The 12,480-nt window shown below is 42.5% G+C and overlaps 1 protein-coding gene across 2 annotated transcripts in view; it reads right to left on the bottom strand.

The window, feature by feature from the left end:
• RHOA (ras homolog family member A) overlaps positions 1-12,480 on the bottom strand; it is a 61,450-nt gene that overhangs the window by 11,538 nt on the left and 37,432 nt on the right. The window lies entirely within an intron of this gene.

The raw sequence follows: 12,480 nt of genomic DNA, 5'->3' as shown, positions 1-12,480 counted from the left end.
ATGAACATACAAAAATCAAGTACTTCTATAACCTGGTAATGAACAAAGTGAAAATGAAATTAAGACAATTTCATTTACAATACCTTCAAAAAGAATAGGGATAAATTTAACAAAAGTACAAAATATACTCTGAAAACTCCAAAACAGGGGCACCTGGGTGGCTCAGTTGGTTAAGCGGCTACCTTCGGCTTAGGTCATGATCCCAGGGTCTTGGGATCGAGCCCTGCGTCCGGCTCCCTGCTCAGTGGGGAGCCTGCTTCTCCCTCTCCTTCTGCCTGCCTCTCTGCCTACTTGTGCTCTCTGTCAAATAAATAAATAAAATCTTAAAAAAAAAAAAAAAGTGAAAACTCCAGAACATTGTTGAGAGAAAGATCTAAATGAATGAAAAGACTTGGAAGACAATACTGTTAAACGGCAACATCCTCCAAATTATTCTGCAGATTCAAGACAATCCCTATCAAAATACCAGCTGGCTTCTTGAATTGAGAGTCCAGAAATAAGCTCCCACATTTAGGGACAAGTGATTTTCAACAAGGATGCCAAGACAATCTGATGGAAGAAAACGTCTTTTCAACAAGTAGTGCTGAGACAACTGAATAGATCCACACAAAAGAATGAAGTTAGAAAGCTACACCTCACATCATATACAAAAATTAACTCAAGATGGATTACAGGCCCAGGGGTACCTGGGTGGCTCATGAATTTTACCACTAGCTACTTCATGTGGGTCCTGGGGTCCTGAGATCAAGCTCTATGTCAGGCTCCATGCTCAGCATGGACTATGCTTGAGACTCTCTCCCTCTCTCCCTCTGGCCCACCCCTCCATGCATGCTCATCTGCTCTAATAAATAAATTAAAAAAAAAAAAAAAAGAATATATTTATCACTAACAACCAAAGAAAAAATAGGTAATTGGACTTCCATCAAAATTTTTAAAACTTTTGTGCTTTGGGGTGCCTGGGTGGCTCAGTCATTAAGCATCTGCCTTTGGCTCAGGTCATGACCCCAGGGTCCTGGGATCGAGCCCCGCATCGAGCTCCCTGCTCCGCAGGAAGCCTGCTTCTCCCTCACCCACTCCCCCCTGCTTGTGTTCCCTCTCTCGCTGTGTCTCTGTCAAATAAATAGATAAAATCTAAAAAAAAAAAGAGAGAGAGAGAGAGAGAGAGAGAGAGAGAGAGATACCATCAAGAAAATGAGAAGACATGGGGCGCCTGGCTGGCTCAGCATATGAGTTTTGATCTCAGAGTCCTGAGTTCAAGCCAGATGCTGCGTGTGGAGTCTACGTTTTAAAAAAAAGAAAGAAAATAAGACAACCCACAAATAGGAGCAAATGTTTGCAAATAACATACCTAATAAGGAATGTGTATCGAGAATACATAAAGAACCCCTAGAACTCAACAACAAAAAAGCAGCTTAGGTTGGATGGTCTGGCTCAGGGTCTCTCATGAGATTGCAATAAAGATATTGATTTGGGGGGTGCCTGGGTGGCTTAGTCGGGTAAGCATCTGACTCTTGGTTTCGGCTCAGGTCCTGATCTCAAGGTGGTGAGATCGAGCCCCACATTAGGCTCCACACTCAGTGCAGAATCTGCTTGAGATTCTTTCCCCCTTTCTCCCCCACCCCTGTTCCTCCCCCTGCGCTCATGCATTCTCTAAAAAATTAAATCTTAAAAAAAAAAAAAAAAAAAAGGGCAAAGGATCTGAATAGATATGACCCAGCAATTCCATTCCTAGACATACATCTGAAAAAAATGAAAACCTATGTTCACACAAATACTTATACACAAATGTTCAGCAGCATTAAAATATTCATCACAGTTGGGGAACCTGGGTGGCTCAGTCAGTTAAGTGTCCAAATCTTGGTTTCGGCTCCGGTCATGAGATCGAGCCCCATGTTGGGCTCAGCACTCAGCAAGGAGTCAGCTTGAAGATTCTCTCCCTCCCCCTCTGCCCCTCCCCCTGCTCATGCACTCTCTAAATAAATAAAATCTTTTTTTTTTTTAAGATTTTATTTGACAGAAAGAGAACAAGCAGGCGGAACGGCAGGCAGAGGGAGAGGGAGAAGCAGCCCCCCAGGAGCAGGGAGCCCTCTGTGGGGCTCGATCCCAGGACCCCAGGATCATGACTTGAGCCAAAGGCAGACACTTAACCAACTGAGCCACCCAGGCGCCCAAATAAAATCTTTCCCCCCAAAAAGCGGAAACAAACCAAACATCCAACAACTGATGAATGGATAAAATGTGGTATATACATCTCCATAGAATGGAATCATGTTCAGCAATAGAGGAAAAAGTGATGATACATACCACAGTGTGAATGAAACTTGAAAACATTACATATGTGAAAGAAGCTTGCCACAAAGAACCACATACTGAGTGTCTCCATTTGAATAAAATTTCCAGGGTAACCTGGTTGGCTCAGTCAGTAGAGCATAGGACTCTTACCTCAGGGTCATGAGTTCAAGCCCCACATTAAAATTAAAAAAACAAAAAACACAATACAGGGTGCCTGGATGGCTCAGTTGTTAAGTGTCTGCCTTCAGCTCAGGTCATGATCCCAGGGTCCTGGGATGGAGCCCCATGTCGGGCTCTCTGCTCAGCAAGGAGCCCGCTTCTCCCTCCCCCTGCTGCTCCCCCTGCTTGTGCTGTCAAATAAACAAAATCTTAAAAAAAAAGTGTGTGGGGGCGCCTGGGTGGCTCAGTTGGTTAAGCGACTGCCTTCGGCTCAGGTCATGATCCTGGAGTCCCTGGATCGAGTCCCGCATCGGGCTCCCTGCTCAGCGGGGAGTCTGCTTCTCCCTCTCCCACTCCCCGTTTGTGTTCCCTCTCTCGCTGTGTCTTTCTCTGTCAAATAAATAAATAAAAAATCTTAAAAAAAAAAAAGTGTGTACATATATGTATATGTATGTGTGTATGTATATGTGTGTATATATAAAATGTTCAGAACAGGAAAATACAGAGACAGAAAGTAGGTTGGTGGTTGCCTAAGGGAGTTGGAGGAGGGAGGAAAGAAAATGATTACTAAGGGAACAGTGGGGGTTTCTTTTGGGGATGACAAAACTGAGATGGATGCAGAGCCACAGCTCTATGAATATACTATATAGTATGAATATATGACACTGAATTGTACACTGAAATGGGTAAACTCTAAGGTATATGGAGTGTATTTCAATAAAGCTGTTACAAAAAAAAAAAAAAAAAGAAAAAGAACCTCCAGAATCCTTCCATTTGCCAGAGACTAATTAATGGTCAACCACCCCAATTTCCACCATTCCCTCTTAGAATAGCACTCCAATCTTTAGCTGTGTATTTTGTTGCCTAGTTAAAAGACTACATTTCTTAGCCTCCCTTACATTAGGTATAGCTATGTACAAAGTTCTAGCCCATAAGATGTAATCAGCAATGCTTGTGGGACTTCCAGGAAGTCTTCCTTAAAGTTAAGTCATATGTCCTTCCTCATTCCCTTCCTCCTTCCTGGTGCTTAAACCTGAAGCCAAGGCTGCTTTCTGAACAGTCATCCTGGAATGTGAGGATATGGATGTGTGGATGAAGAACGTAAGTGCCACATTCTGGAGCTGGAGGATTAAAAGGTAGAAAACGCCTGGATCTTAGCTGCTCTTGGGAGCCACCATCTCAGCCCCAGACTGCCTACACTTCCACACTCCTTTATGTGAAAAATAAATGTCTTGTTTAAGATGATATTTTTCAGATCTTTGTTACCTGTAGTCAAACTAATCCTCAACAATACATACTCATAAAACCAGACTATCTAAAGGGAATGCTTCCCAAACTGGAGCAGGTATGATAATTCACTGGGGGTACATGAAAGAAACACAAGAAACACGTTTTTTAAGCCTAGAAAACCTAAGGAATTTAGCTTTAAAATTTTAATTGCATAAACTCCTTTGGGAAGGGCTCACAATGCTGCCAGCATGCATTTGTGAGTTCTCAGTATGTTTAACATACGGCAGTATGTGCCTCGCTAAGTATATACACAGACTTTATGAAGTTTTAACCAAACCCAAAAGTGATCTAGTGATTTTTAAAGATCTTTTATTTCTTTGCACAAAAGCATTAGATTGAGGATAATACTAATAATGAAAGTACAGTAATAAGCATGAACAGGAAATGTGCTTGATATCATTCTTTCAACAGCAGGAGCATGCAGGGGTGCCTGCCTGGCTCAGTCAGTAGTAAGCATGTGACTTTTGATCTCAGGGTTGTGAGTTCAAGCCCCACGTTGGGCTTGGAGCCTACTTTAAAAACAAACAAACAATAGGAGCATGCAATCAAAACAGTATTATATTGAGACCAGCCTTTAAACTATGGCCCAGTACTATGGCCACCCCTTCAGCTCCCTTTTCCTTTTTTGCTTTGGATTCCTAATGGGTATGAGACCGATCTCAAGGTCCTGTAGTTGTTTCACTTGTGTTTTGTCTTCCAACTGGACTGCAAATCACCTAAAATCAAAGAATGTATCTTAAATTTCTTTGCAGCCTTATTCAGTTCGGTACTTTAGTGGGCATGCAGTAAGTATTAAATAAATATAAGAAAACCAAAAACCAAAAAACATTTCTTAAATGAGAAAGGAGACAGAGTACCTCATTTTCAGAATCCAGGGTACAGACACGAATGGATTTACCTCTTAAAAATTGTTCCTCTAGGTTCAGTCTGACTGCTAACATCTTGATAGGATTTGTAAATCCTTTTGTTTTTCTCATGCTCTCAAATTCACTTCTAGATTTTAATATACTTCACACATCTCTTCAGGCCTAACTTGTACTGGTTTGTGCCCCAAGTCAAACAACCAGGGCCTCACGGGATGCAAACAAAATTCATCAGGAAATCCCTGGTTCAAAAAAAAGGCTGCCAGCTTTGAGTACCTCCTTCCTAGAAGGCACTCAATTCTCAAGAAATAATTTCTCTCAATCTAATGTGGTTAAAGATGTACAAAATGACAATGCCAGGGAGCAACCAAAAAGGCTTTGGAAAATTTTCCTTGGGGAACATTTGGCCCAGGAAAAGTGTAAAACCAATCAGCCTCTACTGGTGAGAAAGACAGAAATTACAAGTGATTATGGGACAAAATGAAAATGAAAGCTAGAATTACAAACTGATTTCTGGGAGTCTGGCCACACAACCAGAGTTGTTGACAAGAAGTGAGAAGTACAAACATCAGGTCGTTTCCTGAAATGACCCAAGAAAATGTTACTCTTGTCTTTTCCTTTAATTTTGCTATAAATCCAGCACCTTTTCCAAGTGCATGGCTTGCCACAGCTTGAGAAAGGAAATCACAACGAGCTCTCTCTGCAGTCTCTCTGTCGCACGTGTCATTTTCTAGGCTGAATGCAGTCTCAGAAACAATTTTTAAGAACTTTGAGGAGATATTTATTTGTCCAGTAAAAGTCAGTTATGACATATTTAAGTCACCTGTAACTGTATGTAAAGGACTGTAAATTTCCTTCCTCAGTTCAAAATCTTTTATAAAAGTTACTGTGCCACCCTCACAAAAGTCGAAAGCAAAAAGAAAGGTCAAAAGGAGATCTCCCATGGTGCTGAGAGGGCACAAAAAATACCTGCCACCACAAGATCAGTCTTTCCCCACAATATCAAAGAACGGTGCATTCTGGCTGTGGACCAAACTTTGGCAAATTACATTAAGCAGTTATTGTTAACGAAGACAACCAATACTGTAATATATTTCCCACCCACATGCAAATAGAAATGGATGCCCAAGGAAAGCAATAGAGGGGCTACATGCAGTGTCCCATGTAATCCTGTGCTTCATACTCAACAGACAAAAGAGCAGACAGCTCACTGACGGGAGGCGGCACCACAGGCCTCCAGGGCCGCACTCCTCTCCAGGGGATGCAGTATCTAAGCGAGCATCTCTTACGGGGTCTGGCATCAGAGGAAGCACTCAGTAAACAGCAGCTCCTACTACTACGGTCTCTCCCTCCAGCTAGGCCTAACCTCATATCCTCTAGCACCTTTCAATTCATACAGTATTGCCACTTGTGGTATCCCATACCTCCTTTCTCTCTCCCTCTATAACGGCTTCCTTCTCTCAGTCTACAATAAAGTGCAGAGTGCTCCTACTTCAAAATAATAAATCTCCCACATTCACGCTTTCTTCTGGTTACTGTTCTCTCTCTGGCCTGTTTCAGAGAAAAGGTATACATTTCTGCTGCTTCATACCCACTGGCTTGCTTAAAATCCCTCCAACCTGCCTTCTGCCCAAACTACCAAAACTTTCTCAGAAATCACCAATGACCTCCCTTCACAAAATACAGTCCACATTCTCCTCGATATTTTTTGTTCTAACTTACCTCCCTAGCAAAATACGCTCTGTTGTCTGTCTCATTAGCTATAGCCTCCACACCTAATCACTCCCAGCCAGGCTGGGTTTTTCCCTCATCTCCTAATACTCTTACTTATCTCTGGGAATCTCAGTTCTTCAAAAAAACACTTCTATGAATGTCATTCCCAAATCTATCTCTCTGACCCAGTCCCTGTTCTAAAACTTCTGATACACCTCAATTCTATGCTCTACTTGCATCTCAAATTCAACATCTTCCAGACATCACCCCAATCTCTGTCCAATCTTCTCTTCCCAGTTACCTCAATCTTGGTGGTGAAAACAAAATTACACTCCTAAATACAGGTAGAAACCCTGTGGTTGGGGCGCCTGGGTGGCTCAGATGGTTAAGCATCCGACTCTTGATTTAACTTAGATCATGATCTCAGGGCTGTGAGATGGAGCCCCGAGTCTGGCTCTGCACTGGGCGTGGAGCCTGCTTAAGATTCTCTCCCTCTGCCCCTTCCTCTCTAATAGGAAAGAAAAGAAAAAAGAAAAGAAGAGAAAAAAAAAGAATAGAAAAGAAAAGAAACCCTGTGGTTACACAATTCTACTTCCTTTGTTTCTCACAGCAAGACTGCTTTCAAGTTCTAGGGAATTCTGCCCCTTCATGGGTCTCCCTTCCAGCACTACCACTATCCACTTTGACTTCCCATAATCATTGTTCCATTTCAAGTCCTCAGTCCTCAACACTGCCTACCTGGAAAAAAGCAAAAATGCAACTGGTCTCAACTCCCTTCTGTCCTGCTTGCTGCAGGCAAATTCTCCATTCCTACACCTGGGCTTTAGCCCATAAGGCCTTTCCTCAAAGGCCTTCAGAAGAAGGTCCTCAATGCCAAAATCAGGTCAAAACTTCTCAGCCTTAACATTAGGGTCCGGGGCGCCTGGGTGGCTCCGTCGTTAAGCGTCTGCCTTCGGCTCAGGTCATGATCCCAGGGTCCTGGGATCGAGCCCCACATCGGGCTCCCTGCTCAGCGGGAAGCCTGCTTCTCCTTTTCCCACTCCCCCTGCTTGTGTTCCCTTTCTCACTGTGTCTCTCTCTGTCAAATAAATAAATAAAATCTTAAAAAAACCAAAAAAACAAAAAACATTAGGGTCTTCTAAAATTCTAATTTTCTCTTCCCACCTCCTCTCCATTCCTTATCACACACCTAATTCCACTAACTGGACTTGTAAAACTCCCCCACCTCAGCTCAAAGTAATGCCTTATTTGAATTTTTTTTCTCCCTTTCTCCAGAAAATAACACCTCATCTGTCCACCCCAAGTATTGCCCTGATCCAAAGCCTATTTCTTTTTTTTTTTTTTTTTAAGATTTTTTATTTTTGGGCGCCTGGGTGGCTCAGTTGGTTAAGCGACTGCCTTTGGCTCAGGTCATGATCCCAGGGTCCTGGGATCGAGTCCCACATCGGGCTCCCGGCTCGGCGGGGAGCCTGCTTCTCCCTCTGACCCTCTCCTCTCTCATGCTGTTTCTCTCTGGCTTGCTAATAATAAATAAAATCTAAAAAAAAAAAAAAGATTTTTTATTTTTAAGTAATCTCTATGCACAACGTGGGGCTCAAACTCACAACTCTGATATCAAGTCACATGCTCTACCAACTGAACCAGCCAGGCACCCCCAAAGCCTATTTCTTATTTCTGGTCCTACATCTTTCACTCCTCAAAATCAAATGTTGCCTCCAAGTGAGGCTTTGGTCCTCTCTTGGTCCTTATACACCTCAATTCAACCACTTTTACCAGGCATCCTACTCTATGGAAGAGAGAGAGCAGTTCTATTTCTTGTGTGCTTGACTCATATCCGTTCCTGAGTATAAGTTTCTTAAAGACAGGGACCACATCTGGCTTGGTCTGTCCCACTTGGAGCTGCATTATTAATGTAACAAAGATATGCTGAATGGGATGCTAATACAGAAGAACAAAAGTACAAAGAAGGGGCATGTTTCCCAAAAATACTGATAAAAAACTTGACTCCTTGGCATTCTCTGTTTATTCTTTTCTTGAAGCAAGGACTGTTTTGTTTTGTTTTTGCTTTTTTAAGATTTTATTTATTTTTTGACAGAGAGAGAGACCGCGAGAGAAGGAACACAAGCAGGGGCAGGGGGAGAGGGAGAAGCAGGCTTCCCGCTGAGAAGGGAGCCTGATGCGGGGATCAATCCCAGGACCCTGGGATCATGACCTGAGCTGAAGGCAGATGCTTAATGACTCAGCGCCCCCCTGCAAGGAGTGATTTTTATAGGATTCAGGAGATTGAAAAAAAAAAAAAATAGGTGGAACAGTGAAGAATCAGACAACTGAAATTCTAATCAAACTAACACAGGCCAAGCACAAAAATAATGAAAAAGACTATTTGGACCTGCATATATGCTATGTAGAGTATTTCAATGATATTCCTTTGAAAAACAGACTAATTAAAGTAGGTCAACCTGAACCTGACTTATTAGGAATGATTTTGAAGTCTCAACATTCCAGCTTCCCCTCTTTAGGTCTGATATGCCATATATAGTATTTGCTAACTGCCTTTCAAAAGCCTCCAATTTTAAGTATATACTTTCTACCATCACTGTATTGCAATTGGATCCTTCACACTTGAAAACATCTCCATAAAATGCTGCCAGAAAGCCAGGTAACACCTGAGCAAAGATGACTCCTGTTAGTGGTTACTGTTCATAGTGGGACACTGTACCAAGTATATCAGGCCTCGTCCTGCCCTTTGATTTATACGGCCAAGAAAATTCCCTAGAAGGGAAACACAGGCAGTTATCAGTATCACCAGAGGCTGCCAATCAAAATCAACCACAATGAGAAGAAGCCGACCCTGAGTTGGATACCTTGGATGCCTTGCCTCTGGTACCTTGCTTTGATAATAGGCAGCTACTATTCTATAGGAAAATATAAGTCCCTCTATTCTCCTGGTATAGTCTCACTCACAAAGTTACTGATAATCACACACACACAGTCAGTAAGACCTTCTGTGTACAGAATGCTTGGACACAGAGCTCTAAGTTACAGCAATAGGAAAAACTTAACAATGACACATGGGTGGCTATCTATGGCTAGCATTCAATCATCTTGTGGTTAAAGTATAAAAAACAAAGCAAAACAAAAAAAAAAAACGTTAATTGCTATTTAACGTTTTCTATTAAAAGAGTAGGAACCGTTGTTTTACTGGTTCAAAGACTCGAAACTTACCAAAGATTGGCTCTTACTTGGAACTCGAGGATGGGACTGGCCCTGCTGCTGAGGTGCACAGTGCTGGGAATGAATGGCAAGATGACACCCTTGTGTCTTCCTTTCACAAGAGGAAATAAGGTCTGTCTGGACATAAACATTCTCCCCTGAACAGCAGTGAGGACAGAGGGTAAGAACATCTTTTTTGTGATGTGCAAATCCTGGCTGACATGGTCACAAGTACTCAGGAGTTGGGGCACCTGGGTGGCTCAGTTGGCTAAACAGCTGCCTTCAGCTCAAGTCATGCTCTCGGGGTCCTGGGATAGAGCCCCACATTGGGCTCCCTGCTCAGTGGGGAGTCTGCTTCTCCCTCTCCCTCTGCTGCTCTCTTGCTCAAGCTCTCTCTCTCAAATGAATAAATTTTTTTTTTTTTTAAATAAGTACTCGGGGGGCGCCTGGGTGGCTCAGTCGTTGGGCGTCTGCCTTCGGCTCAGGTCATGATCTCAGGGTCCTGGGATTGAGCCTGGCATCAGGCTCCCTGCTTGGCAGGAAGCCTGCTTCTCCCTCTCCCACTCCCCCTGCTTGTGTTCCCTCCCTCACGGTGTCTCTGTCAAATAAATAAATAAAATCTTTAAAAATGAATAAATAGGGGCGCCCGGGTGGCTCAGATGGTTAAGTGTCTGCCTTCGGCTCAGGTCGTGATCCCAGGGTCCTGGGATCGAGTCCTGCATCGGGATCCCTGGTAGGCGGGGAGCCTGCTTCTCCCTCCGCCTCTCTCTCTCTCTTTCATGAATAAATAAATAAAACATAAAAAAAAACCTTTAAAAATAAATAAATAAAAATAAAAATAAGTACTCGGGAGTAATGCCTCGTTTTTCAGGGTGACTCCTCTGTGGCATTGTTGATGATGCACATTCCAAAGCATATACCTCACTGGCCCCATCAGAGGGACACAGCAACCACAAGATACACTTCACTGCCATGTCTGATAGTGATGCCTACCGCTAATCACGGGCTGGTTGCGGCTCTCAACTCCATTTCTGCCTATTACCTGACATACAACTTCTTTAAGAAAAAAACAAAAAACAAAACAAAACCACACTACGCTAACCATTCTCCTGATGTTCTCTTTAATACAAATGGTGTCAGAAGTTCCAAAAACTGCTACAACAGATCCTAACAAACTGTGTGGACCTTCATGAGTGACCATGACACCTACACACTAGTGTATCACAATGCCCTTTCTATACATTTGAGAGGAACTTATTTGATCCTGAACTTCCAAAGGCAGGTATAATTATCATTAATTTCTATTTTACCAACGGGGAAAGCAGCTTAGTGACTAGAATTTATTGAGTGTAAGGCTAATATATTAAAACACATTAATTTTCAAACTGAAAACCATTCTGGCATAAGGTACACCATTTCCCATCTGTTTTTAGAGACGTTGCTGAGATATAACTTGTGCAATTGGGACAGACAACAAAGGATTTACTCATTGCCAAAGAGGCTTACAAGTCAGTCATACTTCAACTCTATTAGCCTATATTTCTGCCAGTCAACAGATAAATTAGGCCAGGTCTACTCAGCAAACATGCTGTGGAAGAACACCTAACGGGTCACAAGGGGAGGCGGTTTGGAGAAATGTGAAAAGACGCTATTCTATTACAGTGTGGTACACAACATGTTCCTAAAAATAGCTTTACTGAAATCTAATTCACATACCATACAATTTACACATTTAAAGTATACAATTCTGGGATCTAATGTACAGCATAGTGATTACAGTTAATACTGTATTATATATATATATTTTTAAAGATTTTATTAATTTGACAGAGACAGCGAGAGCAGGAACACAAGCAGGGGGAGTGGGAGAGGGAGAAGCAGGCTTCCCGCCGAGCAGGGCGTCCCATGCGGGGCTTGATCCCAGGACCCTGGGATCATGACCTGAGCCGAAGGCAGCCGCTTAACGACTGAGCCACCCAGGTGCCCTATCATTTTTTTTTTTTTTTTTTTTTAATTCATGAGAGTCAGAGAGAGAGAGGCAGAGGAAGAGGGAGAAGCAGGCTCCCTGCCTAGCAGGGAACCCGATGCGGGACTTGATCCCAGGACCCTGGGATCATGACCTGAGCTGAAGGCAGACGCTTAACCATCTGAGCCACCCAGGCGCCCCTGTATTATATACTTTAAAGTTGCTAAGGAGTAAATCTTAAATGATTTCACCACAAAAAAGACATGGTAATTATGTGACATAATGCAGATGTTAGCTAATGTATCAACACTTTGTACACCTTTAACTTATACAATGTCATGTCAATTGTATCTCAATAAAGTGGAGAAAATAGTATACAGTTCAATGGGTTTTAGTATATTACATTATTTTTAGAAGTTGTGATAATATGTAACAAAACTTGCCATTTTAATTATTTTTAAGTATACAACTGTGATACTGTGATTTACATATATTTGGTCTTAGTCCCTGTTCCTGGCACAGGGCTCCTAAAACCCTTCTAATTTCCTAAATTATATGAACAATGGAAGAACTTTTTATGTTTGCTATTTTGTCCTCAAATATCTCCAGTTCCTGAAATAGCTCTGGAATGATAGATCAAAGTCAAAGGAGTGTCAACAAACTCTTTCAACCACACCAGAGTTTATGTAAATGAAGGGACTTTGGAAAATCCCTTAAAGATGGAGGCTGGTTGCCAGGGGAACCAACCACGGGGATTGCAACTTTCAGCCCCTCCCTGCCATCCTAGAGTAGGGAAGAGGGACTGGAGGTTGAAGTCATCACCAAAGGCCAATGATTTAATCAATCATGCCTACTTAAAGCCTCCAAAAAACTAAAAGGGCAGGCTTCAAAGACCTTCCAGGGTGGTGGACATGTGCAGGTACTGAGAGAATGACACATCTGGGTGGGCGGGCAAGCTAGCTCCACATCCCTTCCCACATATCT

Source organism: Mirounga leonina, unplaced genomic scaffold, assembly GCF_011800145.1.
Source record: "Mirounga leonina isolate KUSES-001 unplaced genomic scaffold, KU_Mleo_1.0 Mir_94, whole genome shotgun sequence".
Lineage (NCBI taxonomy): Eukaryota > Metazoa > Chordata > Mammalia > Carnivora > Phocidae > Mirounga > Mirounga leonina.
This window is presented reverse-complemented; position numbering and strand designations above follow the sequence as displayed.